General features: G+C 41.5%; 1 pseudogene; it reads right to left on the bottom strand.

The window, feature by feature from the left end:
- The window catches only part of LOC126252314 (calcineurin B homologous protein 1-like), a 124,009-nt pseudogene extending 107,291 nt beyond the window's left edge, over positions 1-16,718 (bottom strand).
- Positions 16,719-16,974: the final 256 nt, after the last annotated feature.

The following is a 16,974-nucleotide window of genomic DNA, read 5'->3' as shown; positions in this document are numbered from 1 at the left end:
AAAATTCAAATGCAAATTGTTGTATCCGTGGCAATTCTGGTTTCTGCACTACAGGCTGGTGAAAGTACAAAAATAAATCGACGTATCCAGTTCAAAGTGTGTACCTGTGCTCTGTCATTTTCAAATACCTTAGATTTTTTTACACATACAAATTGCTTATAATCAACGTTCTCGTCACTGAATGTGTGAACAGGTTCACGATTACATAAGAATCTGTTTGTCTGTATCTTTTCGGATTTTAACTCTCGTAGTCTCTGTAAATTACCTAAGTTACTCTGTCTGTGTGAGTGTGACAAATGATCGGGATGTGGCGTATGCTGTGACGTGTTAGTGACTGAAACATTTTTTATTTCTGTCACTTCTTGCTGTAAAGTTGACAATTTTCTACGTAGTGTATTATTGGACGAATCTATCTCACTAATCGTCTGCTGTAGATTTTGGAATTCAGGTGTTTAATTAAACGAAATTGGTGAAGTATCGTCTGATTTGCTGTCATTATTACTTTCAATAACGTCAATACGACTGGCCAATTCATCATATTTTTCAGTCAGTATTTTTACATGATCATCGTTTTTAGTGTCAGAAGCATTAATTTGTTTTTGTATTTTACGTGTGGTTTCGTTCAATTTTTTAACGTCAGCTTTGATGACATCGGAATCCTGTGTTAGTTCTAATTGTTCGAGTCTGTCGGTCACTGTCTGAAAGTCTACTGTGTGTGTATCTGTTTTTCTTTTAACATAGGAAATTTCATCACGCAATTCGGTGTTCAACTGTTTGATGGTATTAATTTCGTCCGATACTGTAGCAATATTGTTGTCTACGTATGTTTTTGCTTTCGTAAACAATTTACGTTTATCTTCCTGTCTCTGTGCGGTAATTGTTTCCATGACTTGTCGTTTTCCTTTATTTTGTTCCTGTATGAATTTACGGTAACGCGTTGCACTGTTTTGTAGGTGGTGATTAAAGCGTTCGTCAATTTGGCTGTTCTGTTGGACGAATTTCGCGTCTATTTTTGCATCCAGTGTGCGCGAAAGTTCTGCTGCCATTGATTTAAACTCCTCGCGTAACTGTGTTGTGTTTTCAGAGCATTGTTTACCGACTGCACTAATTTCGTCTCTAAGTAATTCTGTTGTAACTGTTTGCATATTCCTTAATTCTTGAGCAACAGATCTAATTTCTTCACTACTTTTCGTAGCACAAGCCTCAATTTCCGCACGTAATTGTTCTTTAGTATCATGACATTGCACTGCAACGGCTGTAATCTGTTCGCTAAGCTGTCTGGAAGTGTTGTCTAATTTTTCATTAAGGGTGTCATGTTTTTCATTAAGTTGTTTGAAATTTTCATTAAGCTGTTTGTTCTGTTCACTAAGTTGTTTGAAATTTTCATTAAGGTTGTCTTGTTTTTCATTAAATTGTTTGGAATTTTCATTAAGTTGTTGTTTGAGATTTTCACTAAGTTGTTTGTGATTGTGATCTTGTCTTTCACTCTGTTGTATGGAATTTTCATTAAGTTGTTTGAAATTTGCACTATGTTGTAGCAATAGTGCCATAATTTGATCCAACCCAATATTACCTACTCTATTCTCTCTGCTGTTTGATGACGTACCTGCAATTGTCACGTTTTGTGTAACCATTTGGTCATTCTGTGATTCTCGAAAAGGTTTCCCAATCGGATGTGCACTGTTAGTCACTACCTCGGAATCAAATAAATCTGCCGTACTTTGAGTACACTGTTCATTTTCGTTAGAAAAATTTGTCTGTTCATTACGTAAATTTTGTAAACCGGGTGTGTCAAGCTTGGCAGCGTTCAGTGTAACAGAACGTGCCGCGTCATCCATTGTCGTTAAATTAACAGACGACACAACTGAATTTATTTGCTCATCACTAGGATCAAAATCAATATTAGTGGTCAGTACGCACTGATTGTAAATGGAGGATTGTCATCATTACACTGAGTGTCGCAAATATTATAGGTCAAATTATTAGAGTCGGCTATTTCACTCATTGCACATTGCGATGTACTGTTAACAGTTTTTCGCGGCATTTTCACTAATCAAAATTAAGCACAAATGAAACAAGGACAATGCAAAAATGCAACAAACACAAATACAACAAAGAGCAACAAATTGCCGATGATCTGTAAAAAATGACAAATTAGTAAAATGCGTTGCGCCAGATGCAAACTACATTTAAGTAAATAAGAGCAGATATATGACTACCTATCAGAAGATTCACAAAGAAATATGATCCTGGCCGGAGGTCGCCAAGTGTAACCTCCCCACAAAAAATGTTAAATGAAAATGGAGCCAAGCGTAACGTCCCCACAAAAAATGTTAAATGAAAAACGAAAATGTGCCAAGTGTAACCTCCGCACAAAAATTGTTAAAAGGAAATGTGCAAAGTGTAACCTCCCAAAGAATAATAATTAAATGAATTTTTCTAATATTGTAACCTCTGAACAAAATTGGCTCCGATTTATATTCTGTGTACAGAAATGCATTCACATTTAATGTTCCCACAAAAATTCTTTTCTCATTTAATGTCAAGTTCGAAACAGAAAAATTCCTAAACACCAAAATAAAAAAATTTTTGTAACCTGATGAATTTTATGAGGACAGCAGCGCTGCCCTTCGGCCCTGTATTCTGAATTTAAAAAAAGCAAAAATTCTTACCTCAATAAAAGCTGCAATTATATCTGCTCTTAAATAGGAATTTTTCGACACAGCTTCGTGCAATGCTGGCGTATATTTTTTTTTTTTATTATTCTTGGAAGCAATGATAATGCATTGGAAATTCTTTAAATTGAAATGAATGCTTTTCTTTAAAAGAGTTGCTTTATATTATAAAAATTATTATTGGGGCATTTCTTAGAACAAATTAAATTACAATTAACATACATTATTAAATATGCGCAAGGCTGCTTCTTTACCTTCTACAACAATACTCATCCCCCAGAATCCTGACCAGAGTCGCGAGCAGAGCACACAGCCGACGCATGCCGACTCACGCACACTACTCCAGACTACTACTGTCGACTCGCGCAGTCAAGCGCAGACTAGCGACAAGCAACAACTAACGATAAACTACTCTCTGGTCAGAGATTCTGTCATGCCTCGCCCATCGCCGGCAAAGCATACGTCTTACAATATGTATGAAGGAAGTACCAAGTGCAGATGCTAATATCGCTGCTATGTATGAGGTGAGAGTACGAAAAAAAATTGCATGGTTTTCGTTTTGACTTGAGAGAACTAAGTATCTCGAAAACGATGCATCGTAAAAAAAAAATGTTCTAGGCAAAAATTTAATATTAATACAGGAATATGTGTCTGTGGTACATCTGGACACCCCCTAACCACTCCTCCTGCTTGGGCGTGCTCAACTTAGTATTTTGACATGGGAACCTCCCATTATTAATTCAATTTCGGATTCTATGACAAAAATTACGTACGGCTAACACAAACCATTGTTTTCAGTCGTGGTAGATGGCGCTCTAATCGACAAATATCAAGCGTGCTTATTTTTACAATTAATAACTGGTATATTTGGTTCAACATTTCTTTTACGACGTAAATATAAACAATTGTGTTCAAACGACTGATATTTACGTTAGAAAATTAGAATTTAGTTTAGTGGTGCGAATTACATTGAACAGGACAATATGGTTAGCCGTTTCAATGTGCTTAGAAACTACGTTTAGCGGGATTCAGGAACAACGACGTGGATGTAATAGTTTTCCACTCCCATCAGGAAGTATGATATCGGCAAGTCCGTTTGCCTCTCGCCATAGAAGTGATTGGTTTCGATGAGTCCCTTGCCTCTCATCACTGCGATTCTTGATGTCGGTGAGGATCAGTGGCAGGTGCGTCTGTCGCTAACAGTTCATGGACATTTTACCCTGTTACAATGGTTGTGGTTTGTATTCCGCCGGCAGCCACGTGATGGCCAGCGCGAGAGTTATGGCAGTTGGTTGGAAACACACACCAAAACCAGTCAGCCTGGTGGCGGGGTTCGAGGCTATCCACCAAATCAGGCACTCGGATGAGCACCACAGCCAACATCGTACGGAACAGAAAATTACGTTACCATACAACTAGCTTAATTGTCAGAAATGACAATGTCTACCTATACTATTTGTAGTACGCAATCACATTCGCAACATTCAAGTGACGTTTGAACACCAGTATCAACCGTTAGACCACAAACGTCTACATTTAAATTGTAAGAGAAATTCAGAATCAAATGCGTCGGTTCATCATTGCAGAAGCAGGCACCCTTGATATTTATCGATTACCGCTGCGGCCGGCCATTGTGGCCGAGCGGTTCTAGGCGCTTCCGTCCGGAACCGGGCTGCTGCTACGGTCACAGGTTCGAATCCTGCCTCGGGCATGGATGTGTGTGATGCCCTTAGATTAGTTAGGTTTAAGTAGTTCTAAGTCTAGGGGACTAATGACCTCATATGTTAAGTGCCATAGTGCTCAGAGCCATTTGAACCATTACCGCTGCTTCTGTCACGAGCAGGGAACAATGGTTTGAGAAAACGGTACGTATTTTTTGGCGAAGGATCAGAATATGCAATCAAAATGGGGAGCTTCCCATTTGAAGATAAAGAGCTGGCCCCGCCCAACAGGAGGGGTGGTTGGTGGTGACCGTTTGTAGCACAGACTGTTGTCCCCTTTAGTGATATTACCTCTGCATCTAGAAATTTTTTTTCCTCAAGATGGCTCGTTTTCGAGATATTTATTTGTCTCAAGTTAAAACAAACAGCCTGTAAATACTACAACCGGAAATTACAGGGCACCGCGAAAATTTGCTAAGATGGCATACAAACGTACACTGTTAATTGATGGAGAGACTGATACGCTTAACGCATGCATATGAATGATTTTTACAAAATACTTTGTGGAGGAACTGTAAGAAACGTATAAAAGCAGTATATACTCTTGTAAGGTCTGGCCGGCGGGGGTGGCCAAGTGGTTCTAGGCGCTACAGTCTGGAACCGCGCGACCGCTACGGTTGCAGGTTCGAATCCTGCCTGCGGCATGGATATGTGTGATGTCCTTAGGTTAGTTAGGTTTAAGTAGTTCTAAGTTCTAGGGGACTGATGACCTCACAAGTTAAGTCCCATAGTGCTCAGAGCCATTTGAACCATTTTTTGTAACGTCTGTGTCGTAAATAGTAAACACAAATTGGTTGAATTTTCTTATTTTGAGAAGATAAAAGGAACGATCTGTTTTACTTGTAAAAAAACATTCAACAGCGAAGTTCACACAAATATTTCCTTATTTAAAACAACCGGTTTCTACAGATCTTGCTGCTATCTCCACGTTTCGAAAAATACTTTTGTTATGAAACGTGTTTATCCTACGTTGGACCTCACATGCCAACTTGGCGTGAGGTACAACCTAGAATGCCGCGCGGGATAGCCGAGCGGTCTGGGGCGCTGCAGTCTTGGCCTGTGCGGCTTGTCCTGGCGGAGGTTCGAGCCCTCCCTCGGGCATGGGTGTGTGTTTGTCCTTACGATAATTTAGGTTAAGTAGTGTGTTAGCTTAGGGACTGATGACCTTAGCAGTTCAGTCCCATAAAATTTCACACACATACAACCTAGAATGAACACGTTTCATAACAAAAGGATTTTTTAACATCTGAGGATGACGGCAAAACCTGTCGAAACCGGTTGGTTTAAAGAAAGAAATATTTAATGCGATCTTGGCTGCTGAATGTTTTTAGCAAGTAATCATGAGATTCTAAAATCGGAACTAACGGTCTTTAAAAATTGAATTTATTTAATACAATCCTATAGAGTCGTGAGGATCCCATCAAGCAGCCAGAACGCATACTGGTCCTTCGTACCGCAGACAGAAAAGTGACAAATAGCCGAAGTGTGTACTGGCTTAGTGAAAAAATAATTTGTCCTCTGTCACCTGCTCTCTTTAAGGTGCTTCGCTTTACTCAGTTGCCGACTGCTCCCCGGACCTCCCGATTAAGTCGCACCGTTCATTATAGCAGAAATAAATCTCATTCTGCAGAGGGGCTGCGTCACTCCGTCTGAAGATGGCGTTCATTAAAGGCCAGCCTCTCCAGTCGAGCTGCGTCACAAAATCTGCCGGTAAATGCAGAAGCGATTCCGCGCTTTATTTTATCTTCATTAGCGTCGCGTCCAGAGGCAGTTAAATTCAACTTCTGACGTAATTTATCTCTTGTACCTAGTTTTCTTTCGGCACAGCAGCCAGATCCTGCTGCATTATTCTCTACATCTGCACGCCGCGCGGCGCGAAGCGAGATGACGAGATTTCCGGCGGAAGTAATCTTGGTAACTTAATATAAGAAGAAAAAGTAAAAAAAAGGACATATTTTAGAGAGAGCTGAATAATTAAAATAGCTTTCACGTCATTTTGCGAGTTCGTGAACACTTCGACCTAATCTCTAAAGAAGAGCAGCCAATTTCTCCGTCGCGAAAGCTATGAGCTGAGCAGCTCCCTAGCAGACGGAACGTGGATTAGTGGATTAAACTTCACAGCGTTACGGAAGAATAAAGTCCCAAGAAATCAGATAATCAGTTATTCTCACGACCGTGGCCGGAACTAAAGTTGGATTTTAAGGTAACGAATAGAGCTTAAAGGCCATCTTCTTGAATTTGCGATTACACCAGTGCGTCATCGTTAATGTTAATTGTGTGAAGCGATATCGAAATGACTTGTTCGGCGTGTATTTTTTCCAACCCGTAATTTTCATCTTGTATATTTTTTCTCAGTTCAACACGAAACGCCTTTTTCAGTGTTTGTTGCCAAGTGTCTGCTTGTACCTTTTGCATCACTTTTATTCAGATCTTATTCACTATATTTTGTTTGAATATTCCTCTGCTGATTTTTCTCTTGTAAGTTATCACTTACAGTAGAAGCTTACAGACAGGGTGATTATAATAAAAGTGCACCTATTCACGGAGGTCCAGTGTGGGCTGTAATCATCGTACGGATTCAAAACTTCGTAGATATGGTAATGGATTAATTTGGAACCGATTTACACTGGAAAAAATTAGCTCCAAGCTTTCGTCGCCAGGTGCAAATCTGGCGCTTTATAGCATCTGTTCGACGTCTCCGGTCCTCATAACGAACATACTGTGCAAGTGGTGCTTAATACTAAAATCAACATTATACCTCTTTCCCTTGTTTGACCTTTCCTGTCCACGTTCCATTCCTAATTCATTACATGTGGATACATTCCTATACATCTTTCTTGCATTCACAGTCCTAGATTTTCTCGTGGTGGCCAAAAGTGGGACAAATTTTTCTCAACGTAAATCTGTTGTGCATTAACACTTTCGAATATGTACTGATTTTCGCTGCAGTACGATAATTACAGACGACACTGGAACTCTGTCAGTAACTGCGCTTTAACTATAACCAACCGGTATAACCAAGTGAACAGAGTGATGAAGACCTACAAACGACGGAACAAGGAAGAGGAAGAGGCCTTCAGGTCGACTGTTTATCTACCATTTATTGGAATATTTCTTCACAGATAGGCAGAATATTGAGAAAGTATCAAGTGAGGGTCATCTTTCGCCCTCCTTCCAAAATTTCATCACTGGTGGGCTCCGTTAAAGACGACCTGGGCCTGCGTAAACCAGGTGTTTACAAAATTCCGTGTGAATGCGGCAAATCATATATAGGGCAAACAACACGAACTGTGCAGGAACGCATTGTGGAACACCAACGGCATACTCGCCTTCTCCAACCCACCAAGGCCGCAATCGCCGAACATTGTATTTCCACAGACCATTCCATGAATTACAACGACACAAAAATTTTGGCCCATACATCAAACTTTGGGAGCTCGATTATCAATGAATCTGTGGAAATAAGATTGTCTGACAACGAGACTCTCATCAAGCGGATATAAGCTAAACTCTGCTTGGAATCCTGTTATAGAGAAACCTCGTAGTCGACGTAGTTATCTGCATAAAGATGTAAATCGACCTGACACCGATACGCCAGGCTTTCACAGTGGAGAGCGCGAGGCGCAGCGCACGGAGCCGTTATGAACGCGCACGCCGAGCAGCGCATGCGCAAAGTCACCTCAGAAGGCTCTAAATAGCGGAGCTCAGCGCGTACTCGCGAGCAGTGGATGCACCGGTTCCCGTGAGATTACCGAAGTTAAGCGCTGTCGGGCGTGGCTGGCACTTGGATGGGTGACAATCCAGCCGCCATGTGCTGTTTCCATTTAAAAAAAAAAAAAAATCGGCTGAAGAGCAGCGCATATGCTGCTGCCAGCCCGCCCCGCTGCGGAATTGAAATACAATAAAGAAAAAAGAAGCGTACTCGCCAGTACTACTACAGTGGCATTCATCTGAAGATGGCCAGAAGACTCTGCGCCGAAATATCGTGGCAGAAAGTTACTGATATCCGGCAGTTCTCCCATATTTTTATGGAACAACCGGTATCTTCACTGGTGGAAAATCCTTTCTTCCCTCCTTCCTCTTCCGATGGTTATTTTGTAAACGTCCTATAAAACTATGTGATCACTGTGCGTTTTCAGTTATTTACAATTTCTTCTTGTCATCTTCAAATACTTACATTTTGATTGTTAATCAATGTGCTCAAATTATTTAAAATTAAGGACGCACGACCTGCTCACAATTTCAGATGACATCCAACATTTTGGCAATTACTTCAGGTTACAATAAACACACTTCTTTCAGATTACTCCATTCGAGCTGGGCTTCGCGAAATCGGGCAGTTACAAAACCTGACGCTACACTGCGCATGTTGCCCACTTTTCGTGTAATGGATGAAGAAGCGTGTAGCTTGCAGTTGACTCTTTTTTTAGCAACAGGTTGGAAAAACAGACTGCAACTCTCTATCATGCCCTCTTGAAGAAGCCTCTCTGAGGTACCAGTACTGAAAACGTTGGATACATAGTATCAGCTTACTGTTCCTGTAGAAACTAAACACCGCACAAGAGTTCCAGCGGCAGGTTTCTAAATACCAAGGCTGTTCTCGTAAATATCGCTAAGGAAAGAAACTGCAACCAATCATTGTTATAGATGAATACTTCATTTGGCCTGAGCCCATCGTAGACTGCAGGGAGAAGTTGTTGTACAAACAACACAATCTTTTGGTCCTAAAATATAACAGAATATTCGTGATTTTCTTGTTTACTAAATCTTTCACGTTATATGCAGGGTCTTTGCATTCTACTTACGTGAGGATGGATTTTTCTTTATGCATTACAGCATAAGCGACCGTACTAATAGATGACAAACAAAATAGCAGATACGTCAGTTTATGATAAGAAGCTTAGTACAAAGAAGAAGATTGTGCAGAAATGGCATACGTTTACAGATGTGATGTGTATTATTCCAAATATACTCTTCCTCAGTTAACCTATCATCCACGGGTAGGGTCTTTGACTAATAACCAAATTTCCTGGATCCCGGATTCAATCCCAGCCACTGGAAATTCTGAATTAATATCATCAGCTATGGCGGCCGAATGGTTCCCCTTCTTCCAGCAGCCTTTTCGAAGACGGCAGAGGAGTGGACAGAGTTTCAGGACAACCTTTTGCCCTTGCGCTGGGAAACTGCCTCTGAATGGCGGAAGAATCAGCAATGAGAACGGCATGATAATGCGGAAGGCAATGGGAACGACTGTATTAAAGATTCCATAATGTGTATCCACAAGGCGTCTGCCCTGTCATTAAAAATAAAAGTGTTGTGATAATATCTCCATTGGCTAAAGATTCAGGATTAGTCTCCCGCTCGGATCTGTGGGAGGGGAAAGCAAACGGAAATGTGTCCGAGAGAAAAAAATTGAGTAAACAACGAAAGGATCAGAGTCTGAATGTGGTGGAGAAGCTACAGAACCCGCAGAGGAAAATGGAAAGGCTTGATCTAGATACTGTAGGCGTCAACATAGTGAAATGGAAAGGATTTAGAGATTCCTGATGAGACGAATATAGGATAATATCAGCAACAGCAGAGAAGGAATCGCAGTGAATGGGAAAGCAAGGCAGAGAGTGACTTACTGTGAACACTTAAACTGATAGGCTTGTCCTCATCAGAAAGATTAGGAAATCAGCGCCAGTTATGATAGTTCAGCCTTAGATGCCAGCATCACAAGCAGAAGATGAAGATGTAGGGATAGTATTTGTGAATGCTGAAAGGGTATTTCAGCATGTAAAGGGTGATGGTGATCTGGTAATTATGGGAAATGAGTATGTGGTAGTAAACACTGTCTCCACGTATGCGCACACCATAAGTACTCTGCCACGCAAACATTTGGGGTAACACTCGCCGGGGAGTGGGGGGAGTCCACTGGGAGCCGAACCGCACAATAACCATGGGTTCGGTGTGGGGCGGCGGTGGCGTGGGTGGACTGCTGTGGTCTGTTGTGGGTTGTGAACCACTGAGGGTTACGATGGGACGAAGCCTCTCCGTCGTTTCTAGCTCCCCAGTTTAATACACAATAGACATTACGCGGTAGTAGGGAAGACAATAGAAAACAGAGTTATAGGAAAGTATGGTACTATGAATGAGAGGTGAGAAAGACTAACTGCGTTTTTCAGTAAATTTCAGTTAGTCAAAGTGTATACATTGTTCCTAAGACACAGCAAGATTCCAGCTAGATTCCGGAATCAGATACTGGACTACAAGGTGAACCCAGGAGCAGATGTAGACCCGGATCACAATTCAGCAGTGATGAGAAGGAGGTTCAGGAGAATCGTCCGGAAAAATCAATGTGGAAGTAAGTGGGATACTGAAATAAATAGAAATAATGATACCCGTTTGTCATACTCTAAGGCTGTTTATACTGCAATAAGAGATACTACAACATAGATAATTCCGTTGAAGAGGTGTGAACATTTCTAATAAGAGTGATCACCCAAAGCAAGACACATAAAAATAAGTTCAAGGAAGGTAATTGCGAAGAAACCTTGGGTTATAGAAGAAACACTTCAGTTGATCGACCGAAGAAAGAAGTTCACAGAAAGACAGGAATACAGCAATACAAACTCACTTCAGAATTAAAGAAATAGGAAATTCAGGGAAGCCAAGGTGAAATGATTGGGTAAAAAATGAGAAGCAGTCGAAGAAGAAAAGACCATCGGAAGGATTGATTCGGCATATATGAAAATCCAGACAATCTTTGGTGAAATTAAAAGGTATGGTGCCACCATCAAGAGAGCAGTGGGACTTCCGCTGTCAGACGCAAAGTAGAGCTCATATGGGGGGGGGGGGGGGGGGAAGTAGCTAAATGGAAGGCCTGTACGAGGCGCAGGAGTTGTCTGACGACATGACAGAAAAAAAAATGAAGTCGATATGTAAGACATAGGGAATGCAGTACTATAGCCGAACAGAGCTTCTAAAGACTTGCCATCAGAAGTAACACATAACATCGTATAAGAATATCCGATGTAATTTGGGAAAGTGGCAATCAAGCTACTACTAAGGCTGATATGTAGGAAATATTCATGTCATACCATCAGATCTTCGGAAAAATATTATCCATACCATCCTGAAGATAGCAGGAGCAATTAAGTGCGAGAACTATCACACAATCACTTTCATGGCTCATATATCCAAGTTGCTAAGAAGAACAGAAAACAGAGAAATGGAAAAGAAAACGAAAGAGCTGGTAAATGTCAGTTTTTATTTCAGAAAGGTAACTGCATCAGAGAGGCAGCGTTAGGTTCTACATAATGGACGCAAGTCATTTACGTAGGATTTTCGACTTAGCAAAAACTTTCCGCGTTGTAAAATGGTGCAAAATGTTCGAAAGTCTGAGAGAAATTGGAGAAAGCTGTGGGCAAAGACTCATAATAGTCATTATGTACAAGAACCGAAAAACAGTAATAAAAATTGAAGACAAAGAGCAAAATTCTCGGATTAATAAGTTGTAAGCTGGGGATGCAATCTTCCACTGCTCAATTTATAGGCCGCAGAAGGGATTATGTGATTAATTCGAGAATTCCGAGATCGTGTTTAAAATTCGGGCTGAATAGATATCAGTGATAGTATTCGCTGATGACAACGGTATGCTCAATGAAAATGAAGAAAAATTGCAGGACGCGCTGAATGGAATGAAAGTCCGATGCTCGCAGAATAGAGATTGAGAGTAAATTGAATAAAGACGAAAGAAGTAGCAGAAAAGAGAGTAGTGATACTCTTAATATCAAAATCGGTGAGAACGATGTGGACTAAGCGAAAGAGCCCGTCTACCTTGGAAGCAAACATGTGTCGGAGATGCAGGGAGGACATAAAAAGTAGACTAATACGTGCGAAGAGAACATGCCTGAACCAAGGAATTCTGGTAGTATCAAACACAGTTTGCCGGCCGGCCGGCGGCATGTAGGTATACAGGCGTATGGATGTGCGTATGTTTTCTGTGTGTATTTTATTCTAGCTCAAAAGACAGCTACTCCAAAAGCTAGTACGTTTTCTTTCTTTTGTGTTTGTCTACCGCCGACTCAACACATCTACTTTTCGGAGAGTGATCTCCTTTAACCCTACAATATTTACATTCTACCAGAACTTCCCTACAACAATTTCTTTTATAAGGTTATTTCATTCGTTTTTTATTACTAAGCTGACTATGGCAGTACACATATTCCCTGTGTACGTACAGCGTTACAGAAATTGAATGACATTTTGAAGGTTTATTTCATTTCTTGGCTCTGTCTCGTCATTCGAGATATATGTGGGGCGTTCAAGAAATTTCCATTTTATGGCGTTGTTGCAGCGCATAAGCAACGTAGCTCGACTCCTATGCGAGTTAATAAGTACTGACGTGGAGACAAGGGATTAATGTAGCACTCGTGCCTTTCTGACGTGTGTGCAGTAAATGCGAAAATGTTAATGATGATGACGATAATACCAAATGCGTCCAAACAAGAGCAATGTGCTGTTATTTTTTTCTTGGGCACCGAGGGACAAATACCGGTACACAGCCATTCGAGAATGAAGAATGTGAATGTGGCAGCATGTCTATCGAAGACTACCATTGTGGCATGGTGAATCAAGTTCCGTGCTGGTTATGGCCACCTCACCCATTACAGACAACAACAAGCAGGCGATTGACGATGCCTTATAGTACTGATCTCTTCCAATGCGATTATCACGCCTTCGGTCCCTTACAAAAGGCCTTCAAAGGTCAACAGTTCCTGTCAGACGAAAATGTGCAGCATGCAGTTATTGACTTCTTCAGGCAGCACGAAGCGTGCTCACCAAATGGGTGTTCTCAACGTGGTGCGTCGTTGGGATGACTGCTTCATTTCTCATGCCGAGTTTGCATGATTGGCATACAGATTCCAGACTACACGATCTTCGAAAGGAAACTTTTTGAAGGTGCTTGTATATTTGTATTTCTTTCAACAAATTCGTTTGTTTTCCTTTCTCCGCAATATTCAGTATTTGTAACTTGCCTTGAATGCTATTCTCTGTGTCGCTATGTTGGGCCACGTGAGGAACACCATGTGATCTCTGTATCTAACGGTGAGACTCCTTCCAGTTTGATCAATATACAGTAGCTTTAGGGCTCACAGAGCAGTTCGTCTTTTAAAAGAGAGCTTTAATGTGTGGTTCATTTTTAAGAGCTATGAACTAGTTTTTCGTTTTTTGTTTGTGGAGTAGCTAATCTGTGTATTTTTACTCTTTGATATGACACTTTACCGATCAATGGTACACAGCCATGTTCATAGAGTTGTGAAAGGTTAACTCTACTTAAATGCTGTCTGTTGTAGACATGGAGCTATTTGCGTCATTGTATTTGTTTTTAGTACTGCTATAAACACTATGGAAGTGGAAAGCGGCTGGAGGTTATGTGGGTATAAATACTTAACAGCTTTGAAAACAGTTATTAACAGAGAGTAACTTTAAATATCTAGAAAATGTGATAGTGAAAAATGTAACGATGGAAGCAAAAGTCAAGAGAAGAGCACAACAACGCAGTGCATTTACCAGCGTGTGATGGTCTTAGTCTGAGGAAGAAAGGTGCCAATGAAATGCAAGCTGGGGAATGGCACGACGAGAGCATATGCGTCGGAGATCCAGACAGTGACAAGAAGAGCGGAGAATCGAATCCAAGCTACTTAAATGAAATCCTTAAGGAGTATATTATAGAAGACAAGCAGAGACAAAATGATAAATGAAGATAATAGGAAGGAAACTGAAGTAGAGAAGTGATAGAACTGAGAGGAGTAAGTTACTATAGTGTGAAGATGTAAACATAATGGACGATGGAAGAATACCAAAATGAATTACGAAGAGCAAAAGGAAGTCCCAGAGCAAGATGGACTGCCTTGATCAAGAACAGTTTAACAAGAAAGAATCAGAACTGGAACAAACAGTCATTCAGTTAGAATGATGGAAAGTCAGCGGGAAGTGGTGAAGTACCATAAATATTACAATTCATTCTGATGCTAAATGAGGGGGAAACGGACACGATGACGCTTAGCTACAGATTTCAACAAATCAGAGAGCATGAATAAAAGTAAAACAAAAAGAAAATGACAAACACTCACTCCAAAGGTACACATTAATTTAGTATTTAGCATAACAAACAAAATCGTAAAATTAAAGTCCTTCAAAATAATTTTAGCTTTACAATAACAAGGGTGGCAGAAAAAATAGACAAATGGCTCAAATGGCTCTGAGCTCTATGGGACTTAAGTTCTAACGTCGTCAGTCCCCTAGACCTTAGAACTACTTAAACCTAACTAACCTAAGGACATCACACACATCAATGCCCGAGGCAGGATTCGAACCTGCGAAAACAATAGACAACCAAATTACGAATTACCATACAAGCTGTAATGAATGACAAGAAAATAAATAGAAATATTCTAGCACAATATCCGTAATCGAACCAACTAGAGCCGATACATCTGGCCCCAAAAACTAACAGAAATTGAGTTAACAAAGAAGAGATAATAGGAAACAGGTACTTAAGGCCCTCACGATCATGCTACACAGTGCTAGCCAAAAGACGAAAAAACTCAGACCAAGAACTGAAGCGAGGCCATCAAGTTAGAAGACACCAAGCAAATCAGTCAAGCACCATTGATAACAAGTCACCCTTAAGATTTACTTCATACAGTGCTCCGACTGAACTTATTTCAAATAACATTGGGCCTTGCAGTTATCCTTCCCTACGAGGTAATGATACACATTTTGTTCTGACAGCAGGGTGGCTTCATTCAGGATACGAATACACCATATTATTCCCCACTCTTTTGGCTATAAAACCCTATTTTCCAACATTGTTCGAAGCGACAGTCTTACGTCACCCTACTGCAAGGGAATGTATGCCCCCATGCTCCTGTTCTATTTGTCGATGTCAGAGCCAACGTCTTGCTGCATCGTTAACTTCTCCCTCACCCACGCAGTGCTTCCTGAAATTCCGTCCAAAGCGTCCTTTCTTGCTCTTTGTGGTCTTCTGCTAGGTGGCGAGGAACCTGACAGTCACACATCTATGAATGTTCAGCCGCTCGGCATGTGGGTGATCGGACAGGAGTGCACAGCCTTCTTACAATGATAACAGACTTACTGCGCATTTGTTCACTACCACGTCTCCTTAGACATTCTGCAAGCGCCTATTACTATATGCAGCGCTCGCTGCTTGGGAAGTACCTCCACTATGGTCGCCATTTTGAGGCTTTGTACTGCACTGCCACCTCTCAGAAGTTCATGAAACTATAGGGGCTGAAGCTGGAACATTCCACGATATCGCACAACAAATTCCTTTTTCGTCTTAATTTGACCAAAGTGTGTTGCATTAGTTACTGAAGGCCACCGTAATAATTAAGACATCTTCGGCTGAAACACAGCTACACACAAGAGTGTGCACTACTGAAGTTCTCTTCCGAGCACAATTGGCACAACACTCTCCTTGGTCACCATCGTCCAAGAGCAGACACCACAGCTACCATGTACTAGTATCTTATCAGCATGACCTTCCCTGGAGCCTTCAGCCGGCCGTGGTGGCCGTGCGGTTCTAGGCACTGCAGTCCGGAACCGCGGGACTGCTACGGTCGCAGGTTCGAATCCTGCCTCGGGCATGGATGTATGTGATGTCCTTAGGTTAGTTAGGTTTAAGTAGTTCTAAGTTCTAGGGGACTGATGACCTAAGATGTTAAGTCCCATAGAGCTCAGAGCCAAGCCAAGACTTCAGGCTCCCTTCTCACGCACAGAATAGGAACTGATGTCTCGTGTTGGTGACAAGTCACTGTTAGTTCTAGCCTATACACTACAATGCAAGTCCAAAGGAACTTTCCGTCGTAATCAGAATAACACAGGCACTACAATATCGTATCTATCTGCCGATACTAAGTGACTTTCAAGTACAACGTCTGACCTGTACGGGAATATACATAATGGATGTACGAGTACAGGTCGTAGACGCATGGTTGACGACATATGAAGGTTTGGGTCTGGCTGTGGGTCGTGCATGTACAGCCAAATGTTAAGGCGACCGCTAACGATAAGCCGTAAATCCGAGTTCAAATCCCGATAAAGATTTTTATTGTCGTCATCCCGTTCTACAGCTGATGGTAGTCCTTATTCGTAATTCCGAATCCATTTGATGTGTATACTCCACCAGGCTACATTCATAGATGATCACACAAACTTGAAGTTCTGCCTTGTCCAGCTGACTCCAATCACAGTTGCTCGTTGTAGCTGTGCTTCCTCGTTGCCTCTGTGCACACTCTTCACCTCCATTCATGTTCCTTTAGCTTCCAGTTCCCATGATGACAGAGGCAGCCCTGTCCAACATACACAAGTGGCCACTCTCACTGGCTGCGAGCAGTCAGTCGTCACCTGTCTTCCCAAATGGTGCTGCCCAGCAGCCATTTCCCTGAACCTACAACTCCTAGGGACAAGCAAGACTGGTCAGCACACCACCCACAGTCTGTTGCCGAATACACAGTCTCGTGTGGCTGCTTGCGCCTGCGGCCACTGGAGCTCACTGCAAGTTGTTG

Source organism: Schistocerca nitens, chromosome 4, assembly GCF_023898315.1.
Source record: "Schistocerca nitens isolate TAMUIC-IGC-003100 chromosome 4, iqSchNite1.1, whole genome shotgun sequence".
NCBI lineage: Eukaryota > Metazoa > Arthropoda > Insecta > Orthoptera > Acrididae > Schistocerca > Schistocerca nitens.
This window is presented reverse-complemented; position numbering and strand designations above follow the sequence as displayed.